General features: G+C 47.1%; 1 protein-coding gene and 1 long non-coding RNA gene across 5 annotated transcripts in view; one reads left to right on the top strand and one right to left on the bottom strand.

Moving 5' to 3' along the window:
• The window catches only part of Sh2d4a (SH2 domain containing 4A), a 43,908-nt gene extending 41,258 nt beyond the window's left edge, over nucleotides 1-2,650 (bottom strand). For 2 of the 4 annotated variants that reach the window (XM_042700230.1, XM_042700256.1), the window contains exon 1: nucleotides 999-1,138. The gene's annotated coding sequence lies outside the window, so the exon portion shown is untranslated. Of the gene's footprint in view, nucleotides 1-733; nucleotides 816-998; nucleotides 1,139-2,455 lie in introns of those variants that run through there. The other 2 variants (XM_042700246.1, XM_042700237.1) reach the window with 2 other exon arrangements.
• Nucleotides 2,651-2,707: 57 nt separating this feature from the next.
• On the top strand, nucleotides 2,708-7,303 carry LOC122125710. Its single transcript, XR_006150774.1, has 3 exons — nucleotides 2,708-2,904; nucleotides 5,751-5,826; nucleotides 6,324-7,303. It is a non-coding gene; the product is annotated as an uncharacterized LOC122125710 (long non-coding RNA).
• Nucleotides 7,304-16,244: the final 8,941 nt, after the last annotated feature.

Here is a 16,244-nt window from a genome sequence, read left to right as displayed (position 1 = left end):
CTTACCAGCAAAAGGGCTGGTTTTGTGGGTGAGCTGCAATTTGCTGTCAGTGTCTTCAGAAATGTGGGTATGGACTGGCCTAGAAGCTTCTTCCTCTTAGGACCAAGCTGGGGCCCAGTTTACCTTCTACTTATTTATTCAAGCAACAGAGAGCCTATCAAGTTAATTTTTCAATACACACCCAATAAATGGGCGCTTGGGGAGGAGGCGAGAGGAATCCCAGCTTACCAACAGGCGGGGTCGGTTTGCGTCTGGGACCCCTCGCAGACCGCTGTAACCGCCCCTTTCTCTGGCGCCCCCAACCCCAAAGGCTTGGGCCAGGCCCCGGGCTGCGTGGCGAGGGAAGTCACCGCCGAGCCGACTGGCACCCAATTTGGGATCCGCGCCCCGGGGTGGAGACGCGGCCGCGCCCACCGCGCCCGGGCCGCGGGGAGGGGAAGGGGTGCGGGGGGCGCCCCCGGGGTGCGCGCGCAGGAAGGCGCCCCGGGACTGCGGCCCGCGCGCGCTGAAGCCGGTTCCCGGAACTCTCTCCCCCTCCATCCCCCCCACCCCACCCCGGGTGTGCGACCTCCGATCGGCGGAGCCAGTCCCAGAACCGTCTAGAAACTCCCGCCCGGACGCGGGTCATCACCCCCAGCCCTGCCGGGCGCCAGCGTGCGCACAGCTCTCCCACCTGTCCCCCCGCGGCCGCGACCTCCCTCCCGCCGGGGGGCTCCCCGGAGCCACCCCTCACCCAGCCAGCAGCTCCAGACACCGGACACCGACACCGGACACCGGCCGCCCGCCGCCGCGCCGCGCTCCCGGCCCCAGCGGCACCTGAGCCCGCCCCGGGCGCGGCGGCGGAGGAGGGACCGGAGGGAGGGGCCGGGCCCCGGGGGTGGCCACCGGGCCCGGGCCCCGGCCGCGTGGCCGCCCTGCGCCCCTCTCCACGGCGCCCGCCACGCGCGCACCTTCTCCCCGGAGCCTCCACGCAGCCTCTTCCCCACCGCGCCGCCTACCTGCTCCGCGCCCTGCGTGGGTCCGGGAGCGCCTGGCTCAGCTGAACCCCAGGACGGAACTACAAGAAGCACCAGGAGCCCCTTAGGCGGCCGGACAAACACTCGGGCTGGGAGGGCACTGGGCGCCCGGCCCGGCCCGCCCCGCCGCGCCCACAGGCCCGGGTGACTGACGGGGCGCGCTGCGGCCCCACCCGCAGCTGGACGCGCTCCAGGGCGGGCGGCCAGCGTCCGCGGCCCCAGCTGCGCCCCGGGCCGGCTGCCGGGTCTCCCCACTCTTCCCTGACTCGAGGTGCTGGTTGCGACGGCGTAGCCCCGTCCCGTCGGTGGGGTGGGGTGGAGGTTACTGATAACAGCTGTGCTCCCCTGCCCCCGGGCACCCCGGGCGCCCCGGCTGGCCAGGTGGACCTGTCTGTGGCGGTGGGCAGGCCTGCCGGGACGCGGCTCTGCAGGCCACGTCGGCTCACCTCCCTTGGGCTCTGCCCCAGCCTTTCTCCGGCTTCCTTTTTTTTCCCCTCGTTTGTTGACATTAAGTCAATTATCAAACTCTGGGTTATTTGTCAATCCAAGGTGTGGTTTTGCGGGGCAAGATCAAGGGGGGAGGGGGCAATTGACATAGAAGGAAAACGGGGGAGAAGGGTGAGGAGCGGGGAAGGGAAGGACAGGAAAGGAAGACGTTCTGTGAATCCCCCCAAGGGGTCCTGATGGTGCCTGGAGAGACTTGGGGGGGCGGAGAGTGAACCAGATGAGGAAAGCTTTGCAGAAGTAAGGTGGAAAGGTTGGAGGCATTTTCCATTGTCGACCATATAGTCACATATGTGTACATTATATACACACAGGAACAACAGGACTCTCTTCAGCCGACCAGATCTATTCAGAAATCTGTGCTGCTGGTCTGAGAATAAAGTGTCCTCCATCCCAGACTGGAGAAGATTCTGAAAGTAAGAGCAGCCTGGGAGCAGAGATTGGACCTCACCTTACGGGGGAAAAAAACCAGCTAATTAGAAACCATTCCAAGGACCCAGCCAAGAAGGATTCCTGGTGTAAGGTTCTGTACCACTGCAGTGTCTGCGCTGCATGGTGCTTTTGGCCTGGGTATGATCCCTCTGCTTAGCCTCTGAGTCTCTTTTCCTCTAAAGGAGGACAAGGAAGTTGGACTGCTCAGGGCAGCTTATCAGCCCTAAGAATTCCACGGGGTACTTACTGATAATAGGCCAGTACCTTCTCAGCCTCTCTCTAACTTCTGGTAAGTTCTTCTTTTTAACGGCACTCTGCCCTGTGCTCCTAACCTCTCTGTACCTCAGTTTCCCTTTCTGGACAGACATTAAATTATCATTAAATTGCTGTGAGGATTAAAGAAGACAGTAAGTAATAAAATCCTTAGAATACTTTTTGTCTGCAGTGAGGATTCACACCTATTAGCTCAGATTCTTTCACACCACATATTGTAATTTCGGGACCTGCTCACACCTAGGTTATGGATTTTTGTCTCCTATCCTAACCTGAAATCCAAGTTTTCTTCAACCTTCCTAGCCTCCAACCCTTCACATCCTTGAGTAGTTCCCTGTATCACCATTGGTCCAAGAGAATGTAGAAGTAATGGTATTAGGTTAAGAAACATCTTAGGGAGATGAGGTTAAGAAATATCTGGTATTTCCTGTCTTTTGCGGTCTTTCTCACCCCACCCTTCTTTTGTCCATCTCCACCTTTCCTACACCCTTGCCACGTTCACGCTGAGCAAAGGCAACTGCCATGCCACCAGTAAGTCTGTGGAGCAGCTCACCTGGGAAGAATGAGGCCCGCAGCCTCAGGGGTGGACTTCCAACCCCAGGGTGACCTGGATCACCTCCGTGAACTCATGAGACCACTCAGCTAAGCCACTCCTGAATTCCTGATCTACTTCAAGACAGTAAGTACACTTGTGTTGTGCGAAGTCACTACATTTGGGCTTGTTTGTTACAAAACAATAGGGAACTAAGGCACAGCTCACTGGTTCCATCTCTAAACCCGTTTGAGCTAGCTTCCATGCACAGGAAAATTACCTTATTTAAATACCTGAGTAGCTTATTTAAGCCCAGATCCCAGAGCTATGAAATAAAGCATGTTCAGGGCCCAGGCATCTGCATGTTGAACTGCAGGTGATTAGGTCAAGAGTAGAATTACAGAATGTGCTTTCTAATCCCTGCGCAAGCCCCTCCAGGACAGTCATTCCTAACTGCAGTGGACAGATGACACTTTCTCCACATTTCCTCAGATCTGCCACTCAGTTGCTAAAGCACTCCTAATGCTTATCTCTCTCTTTGCCTACAGAATTAAGGCTGAATTGTTTGTCTGTTTTCAAGGACCAGGACAATCTGACACCGAGCTCTTTCTTATCTTTCTAATACACACCCTATAATCAGCTAACCTGGGATTTTCCAAGCCCTGACTCTACCCTAGCTCTGCAACTTCGAACTGTGCCCTTTGCTGCACACTGGGAGCTGGTTCATGAAAACCCCACCCACCCTTCAAACAGCCAGCTTTAGGAAACCTAGGCTGGCCTCTTCTCTCCCTAGCAGGAAGTAGCCCCTGCCTTTATTCATATTTACAGCACTAATACCAAAACTCAGCAAGTAGAACATCCAAGAATGTAATGAACATCTATCTGCTAGAGACCAGGCCTGGTGTAATGCAGGGGGATGGCAGAATCAATAGATCAATAGTTTGGCTTCCTGCTACCACCCACTCCCTTGTGCATAAGCGGAATGTAGATTATAGGTCCCCTTTGAACTCATAGATGGCAGTAACAATGTCCTATGGGCGAATCTGGTGTTTTCCACTACAGATGGTAGGATGGCATGATGTCCAGTGAGTGGCAGGTGAAGGATGTCTGCCCAAATGAAAGCAGACTGTTCTAAAATAGTGCAGTCATTTGCTCAATTTGGAACCAACACTCTGCCCTTTTCTCTCATGGGTCTTGTTCCTTCCTGCCTACCATGCTCCTCTTTCTTGTGTTTGAAATGACCTCTCTCCTCACCCCCACCTCTTATTTCTGTAATCTTTCCTCCATTCTCTTCTCTTTTCTCTCTTCTTCCTTAACCCTTTCCCTTTGGGTTCCCTTCATCTTGTCTACCATCATTTCCTCCTCCATTACTTGGCATGATGTGGGGAAGAAAGTAGTACGTTCAGAAGTAGCTGATGCAAATGTTTTATTGTGCTCTTTTCAAAGAAAAACATCAAGATGCTCTATTACTTCCTTATAGTTTCTTATAACTACATTTCCCCTCCCTTTGGATGGAGATCTCAGGAGAACACAGTTCCCTCTGCAACGTTGGGCCAGAAAAATGTGAGCTGAACAGCTGACAGGGCCTAGCCATTGTCCAGTCAGAGTCCTGGGGAGGGGGGGCAATGTCAGCAGCGGGAGTGTCTGCTTCCTGGCTGTTCTTCCCAGAAGAGTAAAATCTCTATTTGCTATGTGCTAGAATTTTAACCTTGTCCCTTATTTGTAAGAATGGATATGAAGCAAATAGCCCACGTTTGAACAGACAGTTCTCTGGTAATCATTTTAGAAGATGGCTTAGGAGCCCTGCAGCCCAGGACTGTGACGTAGACATGGGCTGGGACCAGGGAGTCAAGCTCACACGCAGGTGTGTAAGCCCCCCCCACCCCCAGAGTAGTGTGAGCACCAGAAAGATGGCAAAAGCCACTTGGCATTTTTTCTAAGTTAAAGTTCAATCTATGTTTCCAGAAAATGAAAGTCACTTTCAGCTCTTCTCTTTGGATATAGGATAAGCACCCAATAATTTTTTCCTGTCTTAATTTAATGATCAATATTTGAAGCCTCAAACACATTTTTAAAATAGTAAGAAAGTCAGATTTGATATGGAGCTATTTTTTTATTCTTTGATGACTCTGAGGGGGTCTTTATAAGCACCACATAAATTATTGGTTTATCCATTCACCTTTGAGTCCACTTGATTAATTTCTTTCCCACAAATTGCCTTGATGTATTTGTTTTCTCAAAAATACAATCAGGGTATGCTAGGAAGCCCCTCCTGGGTCCTTGTGCTTCTATGATTCAGAGGAAAACAGCCTGTGGTCAGCAGGTGACCCAAGGCCTGTCATGGGACTGGACAATTCCTATCTCACACAATAAGAGGCATCTTCAGATAGCTTCTAGTAACCAGTGCAGTCTGACTGGTCTAACCTACGAGAAAGAAGCAGAAGCAAGGTTTCCCAATATTCTAGGCCTCCTTGGGCTTTAAAGTCAAGTCTGCCAGGGCTAAGAAAATCAGCTTCATCTGCTCCTGGGCCAGATTCAGAGCTGAGCTTTCATTGTTTCACTACTCTCTTGCCTTCAGTCTCTACAAAAAGGACACCCATCCATGCTGGTTTTATCACAGGTTTGCTGCAGATGAGAACAGCGTGAGTCCAAAGCGGAAGTCACAGCATCCTAAGGGAGAACTTTCTGATGTTTATCTCTTTGTCTGCCTCTCCTTGGATCTTTATGGGCCTGGGATGGGATGGGGTGAGCTCCACTTCCCTCTCGCCCCACACCAAGGGAGCTTCTGTCTCCCTCTCTGGCTCAAGCTCATATTTGGGACTTCGAAATTACTAAATAACCTCCTACCTCCATGCTATTCTAGCTCCTGTGCCCTTAGATAAACGCCACCTATTTGTTTTGAGGCCTCCTCCTTTCTTTCTACCACCACTACTCTCACTTGACAAAAAACAGAAGTATGACTAACTCATGCTTTCTCATCCTTCAATACTTAGACCGGGCTTGAGATCCCCCATATTGCCTTTCCTGACTCTTTTCCTCCTCTGTGAAGTTATGTACTCCTTTTGACAGGTGCGTATTCTTGGAAAGATTTGATCTGCATTTTTTGGGGGGGAGGTCTGGTTGTGGGGCCTGAACTCTGGGCTTGGGCACTGTCCCTCAGCTCTTTAGCTCAAGGCTAGTGCTCTACCACTTGAGCCACAGCGCCACTTCTGGCTTTTTTCTTTTTGCTTATGTGGTACTGAGGAATCAAACCCAGGGCCTTAGAAATCCCAGGTTCTTAGAAAGTACCTAGCATCCAACAGATACTCTACTAAATATCTGGCTCATCAATAGAATAGCTGATTATCATTATCAGACCTAGAGTCAGGTTTTGATCAATATCGCATCATTGTCCCCTCTTGCCATCCTGGGTAGCATATGCAGATAGCTCTGTCAATTTATACTCTTGTGGTTAAAACTTATGAGGCCACCAGAACACTTTTCTAATAGCACTGTAAAAGCTATTTACACAGTGGCACTGTCAATATCAGAAGCATGGCAGAGTAAAGTCTACCCTTTGTCTACAGTGAAGAAGCAATTCTAGCAATGACCCAGGGGCTCAATGGATAATCAGAGCATAGCCAGGATTGGAAGACAGAAGACCGAAGAAGGGAAGGGACTCCAGCCAAAGGAAAGTCAAATACTAGTGTGTTGCAATTGGGGCTGAAATGAGAGCATGTGAAAGTTGAAAACATGAGTTGTTCAACTACAAGATAGTGGATGAATTTCCAGGAAGAGAGAGTGGAATTTACAGTGTGGCAAGTTTTTCGGATGTTAAAAAAAAAGGACTGGAATTCTCCTTGCATGCAACACAACTGCACAACTTATAAAGACATTTTGTTGAATTGGCATGCTCAGACTCAGAGTGTCCCAACCCTTGGTGGGGTCTTATTTGGAAAACCTCTTGAGTGCCATTGAGAAGCAGAGCCAAACTCCACCACATGGGTGACCAGAATAGCAGCACACCAAGTGATTCACAAAGACCCACCTTTTATCTTGCTCTGAAAATAGAGCCGTGAAGCCCACTTTACCTGCCACTAAACAAAGTTCTAGAATGATGTCATACCCAGATTTTGTAGAAAGTTGTTTGTTTATACATTTCGGCTAAAGAAAAGGTTGAGATTTTCATTATTCTTTTGAATTCATGTGGGCCCCCAGAGCAAATTCCTGTGTTCATGGAATCCAGGAACTCAGCAAATGTCACCACATGAAAATATTTTTCTTGTCTTTTAATTAAAAGACTGTCTAACAAAATAAGTACCAGGAAATGCATCCTTTCAAGTAGGTAGGGTGAGGCCAAGCAGAGAGGGGTAGAAGAATGTAGGGTATAGGGCAAAGGATGCAGGCAAGAATTCATTGGCTACACCACAGAATTGAGAGAAATAAGGGAAGGGGTGAGTGGAAGGAGGGTGAAGTGGTTGACGGGATGTCACAGATTAAGATGTCTTGTACACATAAACTGCTTTGTTAAGTGGCAAAAAATTTCAGTATATAACCTAAAAATTAAGAAAAGTGAAGGAAGGGGTGGGGCGTGACATGGATTGAGGTGCACTGTCTTCATAAACTGCTTTGTTGAATGGCATCGCTTTTCTCTGACTACTAAAGATAATAAACATTCCAGCAATAAATAAACAACCGTCCCCTTCTATCGGCTGCAGCCTGTAGATACTATGGTATAAAAAAGCTGAAGAAAGTGCTTACAGAAAACAAATCTGTATTTTGTTTGTTTTTTTTTGGTAGTATTGCAGTTTTAATTCAGGGCATCACACTTGCTAGGTAAGCCCTCTACTGCTGAGACGATCCTTCAGTCTTATATATGTATATATATAATTGTAAGGATACCATACGGAGGGGTTAGTTACTCACTTTTTTGTACTGGTTATTTTGAGATAGAATCTCATTCTTTTCCTAAGTCTACACCTGTACCACAATCTGCCTTTTTTTTTTTTTTTTTTTTTTTGCTTCCTACAAGGTGAGTGTCACCATGATTAGCTGCTGCTGCTGCTGCTGCTTGCTGCTTGCTTCTTTCTCCCCCTCCTCCTCCTCCTCCTCTTCTTTCTTCTCCTCCTTCTTCTCCTTCTCCTCCCTCCTTCTCCTTCTCCTCCTCCTCCTCCTCCTCCTCCTCCTTCTTCTTCTCCTCCTCCTTCTCCTCCTCCTCCTTCTTCTCCTTCTCCTTCTTCTCCTTCTCCTCCTCCTCCTTCTCCTCCTTCTTCTCCTTCTCCTCTTCCTTCTCCTTCTCCTCCTCCTCCTCCTCCTCCTTCTTCTTCTCCTCCTCCTTCTCCTCCTCCTCCTCCTTCTCCTTCTCCTTCTCCTCCTCCTCCTCCTCCTCCTTCTTGTCCTCCTCCTTCTCCTCCTCCTCCTTCTTCTCCTCCTCCTTCTTCTCCTTCTTCTCCTCCTCCTCCTTCTCCTCCTTCTTCTCCTTCTCCTCCTCCTTCTCCTCCTCCTTCTCCTTCTCCTCCTCCTTCTCCTTCTCCTCCTCCTCCTCCTCCTCCTCCTCCTCCTCCTTCTTCTCCTCCTCCTTCTCCTCCTCCTCCTTCTTCTCCTTCTCCTTCTTCTCCTTCTCCTCCTCCTCCTTCTCCTCCTTCTTCTCCTTCTCCTCTTCCTTCTCCTTCTCCTCCTCCTCCTCCTCCTCCTTCTTCTCCTCCTCCTTCTCCTCCTCCTCCTCCTTCTCCTTCTCCTTCTCCTCCTCCTCCTCCTCCTCCTCCTTCTTCTCCTCCTCCTTCTCCTCCTCCTCCTTCTTCTCCTCCTCCTCCTTCTCCTCCTTCTTCTCCTTCTCCTCCTCCTTCTCCTTCTCCTCCTCCTCCTCCTCCTCCTCCTCCTCCTCCTCCTCTTCCTCATTCTTCTTCTTCTTCTTCTTTTAGTTGGTTGTGGGGCATGAACTCTGGGCCTGGGCACTCTCCCTCAGCTATTCAGCTCAAGGCGAGTGCTTTACCACTTGAGCAACAGCACACTTCTCGTTTTCTGAATGGTTTATTGGAGATAAAAGTCTCACGGACTTTCCTGCCTGGGCTGGCTTTGAACTGCATTGCTCAGATTTCAGCCTCTTGAGTAGCTAGGATTACAGGTATGAGCCACCAGTGCCCTGCGATTAGTTTCTTTTTGTAGAGATGGAATCTTGTGGACTTTTCTGCATAGGCTGGCTTAGAATCCCAGCCTCCCCCGCCTCCTAATCTCAGTCTCCCATGGAACTAGGATGACAGATATGTGATCGCATGATCAACTTTTGATTAAGAAAGGGATTCACATGTGTACTTGAACTGAAGCTTGAATTGCAATCCTCCCAAACTCAGCCTCCAAAAGAGGATGATAGGTATGAACCACTAGCATAGGAATAAAAACGTAAATCCTTTGTACACTGATATTAAATATGAATTCCGAGCTCATAGTTGCCCTTTATTAAAATAGAAATGGTGGCCGGTTTATTTTCATCTGTGAGCTGTGTGGCGCATGATGAACTGATCACTCTCAGTGAAAGCCCTAACGGCACCCATTAGTCCCAGGCTTGGGGAATTTTTTGGTTTCCTTTATGTCCCACGGCAGTGATGTGCACTCTGGTTCCTTCTGATCTGTTCAACTTGCTGGAACCTCTGGTAGAATGGCTGCTCTCCCTGGGATGGCTGCTCTCCCTGGGATGGCTGCTCTCCCTGGGATGTGCCTGGCGCTGGCCCGAGCTGTGCCCTCTCCTCCTGGACTGTCCGCAGGTCCACCCGTGCCACTGTGCTGCAATCCTGCCCTCCTGCCAGCCAGGGAGCCCCCCGTCCTTCCCAATGTGGCCTCTATGACAGCAAGCCTCACGAGACTGGCTTCCCTTTCCCTATGTTTGAAGCTCTTTGACCCTTTGGCAGTGAGCTGAGTTCATTAGAAAACACAAGAAGGGGTTTTGTTGGCAGCTCCAGTGTTGGAAGTAGCTAGCTAGTCAGCAACCAAAATGCCTATGCTTTGGATCCTAAGTCTTTGCAAGTGGAATATTCTTCTCATACAGAGATGGCCCACACTCCAAAGATATGGCAGTTTGGAGCAGAATAAAGGGTCACCTGGAGAGTAGACCGGGGAGTAAGGATATCAGAAGGATTATTCTGGCCTTAGTAGAATGGGGAATGGCTCAGTCACTCGCTTTCTCCAGCTTGGTTATTTTATCTATATAATAAAGGCTTAGAAGGAAATGATCCCCAAATTCTACAGTCCTCTGAATCTTGAAAAGTTGAAAATGCTAAGAGGAAATGTGAAAAGCATAGACAATCAATTTCCCATATTCTAATAAATAGTCTATACATATTATAGCAAAGAATAAATGGGGGGGAACCTAAAACACTTGGCTGTTCCAGCCCATGACAAGATGTATTTGGCTGTCAATCTATTCCTCATTCCATTCACAAATCAAGTGTATCATGTTTAAACAATGCTTAGTTCTAGTGTGGAATATTTCGAGACTAGAAATTCTGGTTGTGGCAGTGGTACTACAGGGGTGTCCCCATAAGCTTTTAACTTTTGCCTTTCATTTTTAGAAGTCAAGATGAAATCTAGAAGCAGGCTGATGGCATCTAACATTTGCTGTGGTTCATCCCCCAATGATTCACATGCTGGAATCTGGGACCCAGTGAGGCAGTATTGGGGTGTTAGGAGGTTTAATAGGTGGAATCTAAAGGCAAATAGCTAGATCAGGGGGCTCAGCCCTCATGAGTGATCAGTGCTGCTTTCTGGGAGTGAGTCAGGTGGTGGCTGACCAATTCGCTTGACAGTGGGTTGTTAGGAATGAGGCCCTTCTATATACTGACTTCTTCTATGTTGATAAGTGCCCATTCTGCTTCTCCATTCTGCTGACACAATCTATTTGCCCTTAGGAGAAGGCCTGTGCTGTCAGTTAGGTTCCTCCACCATCAGAATTCTGGGTCAAATAAACTTCTTTACTTAATAAGATATCTGGCCTCAAGTATTTTGTTGTAACCTTACTACAAAAGCTGTCAGCGGTGACAGCTTTTAGGAGTCTCACTAAGCACAAAGGTATGGGGGAGACAGAATGGTCTTCCTGGTGTTGCTCCTGATGATGCACTTACATGAATTTCTAACCTAGTCTGCTATCTGCCAAAGGTCAAATGAGGTCAGATCGACTTCCTCCCCTGCTCCATTCTACTCTGATGAGTGACTGGCTGGTGATGTAAGCAGCTTTGGAGATGAGGGCCCTTGAAGGGATTCCAGCACAGCCTTTCCGAATTCAACTTGCATTCCTGGTTATCCTAGGAATACTGCAAATGGGTGAGTGCCCACGTGGAGCAGAGCTATTTGAACTATTCTAGTAATAAGCTCCCAGAATCCAATCAGGAAGTTAAAACAAAATCTGCAGAGTGCTAGAGTGTTGTAAACAAAGCACTTGGTAGGAGAGAAAGCAAAGATAGACAAGAGGTGTGCCCTCAAGTTTTTACTACAGGGGTAAGGGAGCACCAGGCACTTGTCCTAGCAAAGGCTTCAGTAGCGTTCTATCATGCTCTGATAACAGAAGATCAGGATTATTTGGGCAGAAGAGAAAAGTCACTCCACCTTCAAATGACTTTATCCCTACCTAATTTCCCCAATGTGGTTACCTGGAGAGCCACAGAATGCCCAAAGAAGTCCTGGGTTGATTTAAATACTTAACACATGAAGGCTGTGGTATCTCTGATTAGAGAGTGTGTTTTCCTTTTCTTTCTTTGTCTGGTTCTATTTCTTTCCTCTGTCCACCACAAACTTTTCAATTGGAAACATAGAAGAGCCACAGTAAGATCGCTTCTATTCTGCATATTATCCCCCACGAAACTTGGATGTTTCTGCATCCCAGAGCAGGGGCTTCCAACAGATTGTTTACAATTAGGCCCAGCACATACCCACCTCTACCTTGTTGTTCCTCGCCCTTTCTTTTCTCTGGCTGGCTTAAAAATTAGATGGGGTCCTGAAGAAAAAAGGCTCAGAGACTCCTGCTCCATGCCGGACTGATACATACTTTAAGAAACAACTCACATAGCGCTTGGTGACTAAAATTTAAAAAAAAAAAAAGAGAAAGAGCAGCTTCTGTTAACTGTTTACTATGTGCCAGGCACTGAGGGCCTTCTAAATTTAAACTCATTCAGCCATTATAGTAAACCTTCGGTTGACTTTATGTCTCAGATGAGGAAACAGAGAGACTATTTGCCTAAGATAACACAGCTTCGGAGTCACAGATCTTGGATACAAATCCAAGTTGTTAGACACAGCCGAATGCATCCTGCATCATGACACATGCTGCTTTACTGGGGTGGAAAATAGATGGGAAGACTTCTTTGTCACGCTTCACATCCCTCTAGGATGTGTGTGTCAACCACACTGCTGCCCCGAAGTATGCTTGGCACCCATAGAATCTTCGTCTGCAATGCTAGGCTGCCTACCATGAGGCAACAAGCCTATCTGAATCACTCCTGGTGTAAGTGAGCACCTGGCCAGATCTTGCTCCTTCCTAGCCAGAGAGCCTGCTGGGAAGGGAAGCTGGTCTAACTGGCTCTTCCACTTGCATCACACAGAGCAATAATTTCTTTAAGGTGTCCCTGTGTTTTTCGAACATCTTTAACCGAGGTGTTATTTAAAGGTTCTATGTCTTGAAAATATTCTTCCTGGACTGAAATATAATGAATGGAAGTGTCACTGCATAACACTTCATCATTCGGACTATGGGATAGGCAGTCAGTGTCAGACTTGGGAAAGAGAAGTCATTTGCAGAAAACCATAAACGTATTTCTATAATCCCTTTCCCCATCCTGCAATGTAAATATATTCAGTTTCGGCCGACTGTTTGTTTCACATGTGTAAATATTGTCTCTTCATTGGGATTTTTAAATTCCCTAAGGACATGTGCTAAAATGAATAGAAAATATATGGGTAGTATAAAATTTATACCATGCGCAATGAGAAAAACTTCAGAATTCATTTTGGGGGAAAACGATTCTCCTTATAGAAGGAGAGACACTGATCACGATGTATTGTACACCCAGCTTGATGTGCTGAATTGAAACCCCTTTGCACAACTATTTAAAATAAAAAAATTACAAAGCCTTACAATTTAAGAAATTAAATTTTTTGAACTAAGTTATTAAGAGATTAAAAGATATTCTCCTTTACATCTCAAAGAGAGTAAACTTTCTACTTTAAAGTCAGAATTAAATGGTCCATCTTTGTCAACATAATAGTTATTTGTTAAGGGCACCTTAAAAAATATATCAAAGCAAAAGTGAATTTCAAAAAGCTGTTAGATCCTATGAGCAAATATACTAGTTTTTTTTTTTTCTCCGTAGAATTTAAAATAAAATTCTCTGGTTTACCTATGTATTTACCTTATTGTTCTTTCTGAAGAAGGCAGGTTCCATTCGGATCCATGTCGTACCTTTGCTTTCCTATCTCAGAGAAGCTGGAAGCGGGGAATGCTCCTCCAGGAGGCCCGTCTAGCCTCAGCCCAGTTCATGTCCTCTGTCCTGGAAAGAGACAGAGCGAGATCAAATCCAAATCTTTGGTCTGGAAGCATTGAACTCACAACCTCAGTTTTAGTTGTCGAGGGTTTTGGTATCATGTCTAGCAAAATTCTTGGTAGTTAATGGCAGCATCGTGCTCCTTTATAGTGTTTTTCCACTATAACTGAGACCTGCACTTAGCACATAAGCTTGCTGAATGCTGGCCATGGGTGGCCTTGGGGCCTCAGCTGAAAGCCATATAGGAAACACGTGCTATGAAGCACCTCCCTTCAAACAGGTGAGAGCCAGATGAATGTTTGATGGTAAGGAACGCCATCTCACCGGCATGCAAACACCAGGACAGAGGCAGGATGTGGGATCCAGGTGAGCAGAGAAATGAACAAACAAACGAAGCTCAGAATGCCAGTGAGAGGAAAGGACAGACAGACCCAAGAGGGCTCAAAGAAAGGACTCTACACTCATTATCTACAGGCCTCTTCAATTCAAAGGAACAGCTTGGAGGAAGTCAGTTCAATAGCAACCCATAAAACCTAATACTCAGTGGCTGTTGCAACAAGAGCATGCTGGCAGGTTGTTAGAAAGTTATAGATTCCAAAGAGTTATAGGAAAACTGGGCCAGAAAGCTCAGCTGTGGAGTTGATAGGTTTCCACTCTAGAATGTTGCTGTGTACAAGATTAAGGTAGCACCAAGGCCCTCCCTTCTCCTCCAAACTGAGAACTTCCAATTTCTGGGGTAAGCATTCAAATTAGCCCAGGTGGACTATCTTCTCAGACCTAGGATTACTCCTGTGATTCGATAATAAACATAGCTGTTCAGGCCAACTTTGGTTTTAAGGTGGCCATGGGGCTAGAATGTAAGTAACAGTTTTCTGAGAAGGCAAAGAGATGGAAAGTAGGTGTCCCACACAGTATTTTTCAGTTCTACCTTAAATCCTACTTAAAACCATGTTCACAAGTGCATTCCTGTTAGCAGGTCAAGTCAGTGCTTCCAATGGTACAGTTCAAGCTGAGGGTGATTGATCAGGAAAGGCTTTGTAGAGACAGAAAGTTCTGAATGGGGACAAAATGTGGGAACGCCCAATGGAAGTGAGTAAGGGCTGAAGAAAGCCACAAAGACCCCTGGGAAGTGGGCTTCGGACAGTGGGAGAAGCCTGAACAGACTTAATGGAAGGAGTACACTGACAAGCCTGGAGTAGGATGGAGCAAGCAAAGGGCAGGGAAGGGAGACATGGAGGAGCGGGTATCAAAGAGGTGAGCGGGGAGGGGCTGGCAGGCCTCGTCATCAATATGTATTAATGACTTTCCTCCTTGGGTCTGAATTGGTCACAAAATGGTGACCATCATTCACACTGTTCTTGAACATAGGTTCGGTGTAAATATTCTAGTTGATCTCTCAGAGATGACTGTTCTGAGCATCCAGTCATACCTGTAGTCAGCCTGGCTCTTGTCCTATCTTTTCAACCTATCTTATCTAAAGTAATGCCTTCCATTATGTTGATCCCCAGTACATACGATGGGTCAATGCAGAAATACCCATTTGGCCTTTGACAGTGTAAAAGAAAAACGCATCCACTGATGCCCCATGCTAGCCTCTTATCTTCAATTAACCACTAAAAAGCCAGAGTGAAGCAGTGGCTCAAATGGTAGAGTGTCAGCCTTGAATAGAAAATACTAAGAGATAGCATCCAAGCTGTGAATTCAACCCCCAGGACTGGAACATTAAAGGAAGGAAGGGAGGGAGAGAGGGAGGGAGGGAGGGAGGAAGGGAGGGAGGGAAGAAGGGAGGGAGGAAGGAAGGAAGGAAAGGGAAAGAAAAGAAAAAGAAAGACAAAAGAAAGAAAGAAAGAGAAAAAGAAGGAAAGGAAGGAAGGAAGAGCAACCTAATCTGACAGCAGAGTAAAATAAACATTGCTTATCTGTGTAGTAGTGAAATCCCAGGTCATTCCCTTCAGGAACAATATCTTAAGTCATCATTCAAGTGCTGAAAAGCTGAATAATTTCAGCTTCTGTTTAAGCTTTCAAAACATCCTCTATCAGGACGAAAGCCATATTCAGCAGCCTAGCAGTAGAAGCCAGCGAAGGAGCCAGCCATAGGCCGAGATGGATGGACTTCAGAGGGGACGGGCAGGGCCGGGGCAAGCTCAGCATCCAGGGCAGAGCTCAGCTGCCCTCCTACCCCACCTGTCTGTCAAGCAATGACAACCGGGCACTGGGCTGCACCTCGAGACTTGATTGAAACTCTTCAGATAAATCAAAATGAATAAGATACGTTTGCACTTAAATCAAAATGGTGCTTCCTAGTACCTCAAATACAAAGGAATAGAAAGGCAAAGCAAAACTCAATTTATCGTCCAGAGGTGCCATTGTAAGTTCTGTGTTCTGGGGTCCAAAGGCAGCTCTCTGCCTGAGGATGTCTTTTATGTTTTGCAATCTCTCCCAACCCACAGTCCCTTGTTCCTTCTCACTCCATCCCTCCCCGCTTTCTCGAGTAGAATTCTGGGCTTTGTCTCTTCATCCCTCAATTTTCCTTCATATCCCCACTCTTCTCTCAAATCTTGCCTGCCACGTTTGGCTCCTATTAAGGAGACCACCATGTTGGATTGTTACCCACCACCTCATTCCAGAATGCTTTTTTAATGGTTCTTGTTGTTCTTCTAAACTGGCTGTTTAATTTATGCAGATCAGACAATAATCTGGTTCCAATAGGAATTTTAAAGTGGCTCCTTGAAATACACATAGTTGGCCAGGACAGAAAGTGAGAGACAGAGACAGAGAAAGGGAGGGGGAAAGAGAGGGAAAGAATCAAAAATATCAGCAAAACCATATGTTTATGGTTGCTCACTGCGGCACATATAATGATGAAAATGGGAACTTAATTTAAATGCTAACTAATAGAGAATGGTTATGGAAAAGCACAGAAGAAATACTACACAGATAATAAAAATCACTGCACAGGAAGCAGTGTTATAAGGATCACAG

This window comes from Dipodomys spectabilis, unplaced genomic scaffold (genome assembly GCF_019054845.1).
Source record: "Dipodomys spectabilis isolate Male_0828 unplaced genomic scaffold, ASM1905484v1 ptg000009l, whole genome shotgun sequence".
Lineage (NCBI taxonomy): Eukaryota > Metazoa > Chordata > Mammalia > Rodentia > Heteromyidae > Dipodomys > Dipodomys spectabilis.
This window is presented reverse-complemented; position numbering and strand designations above follow the sequence as displayed.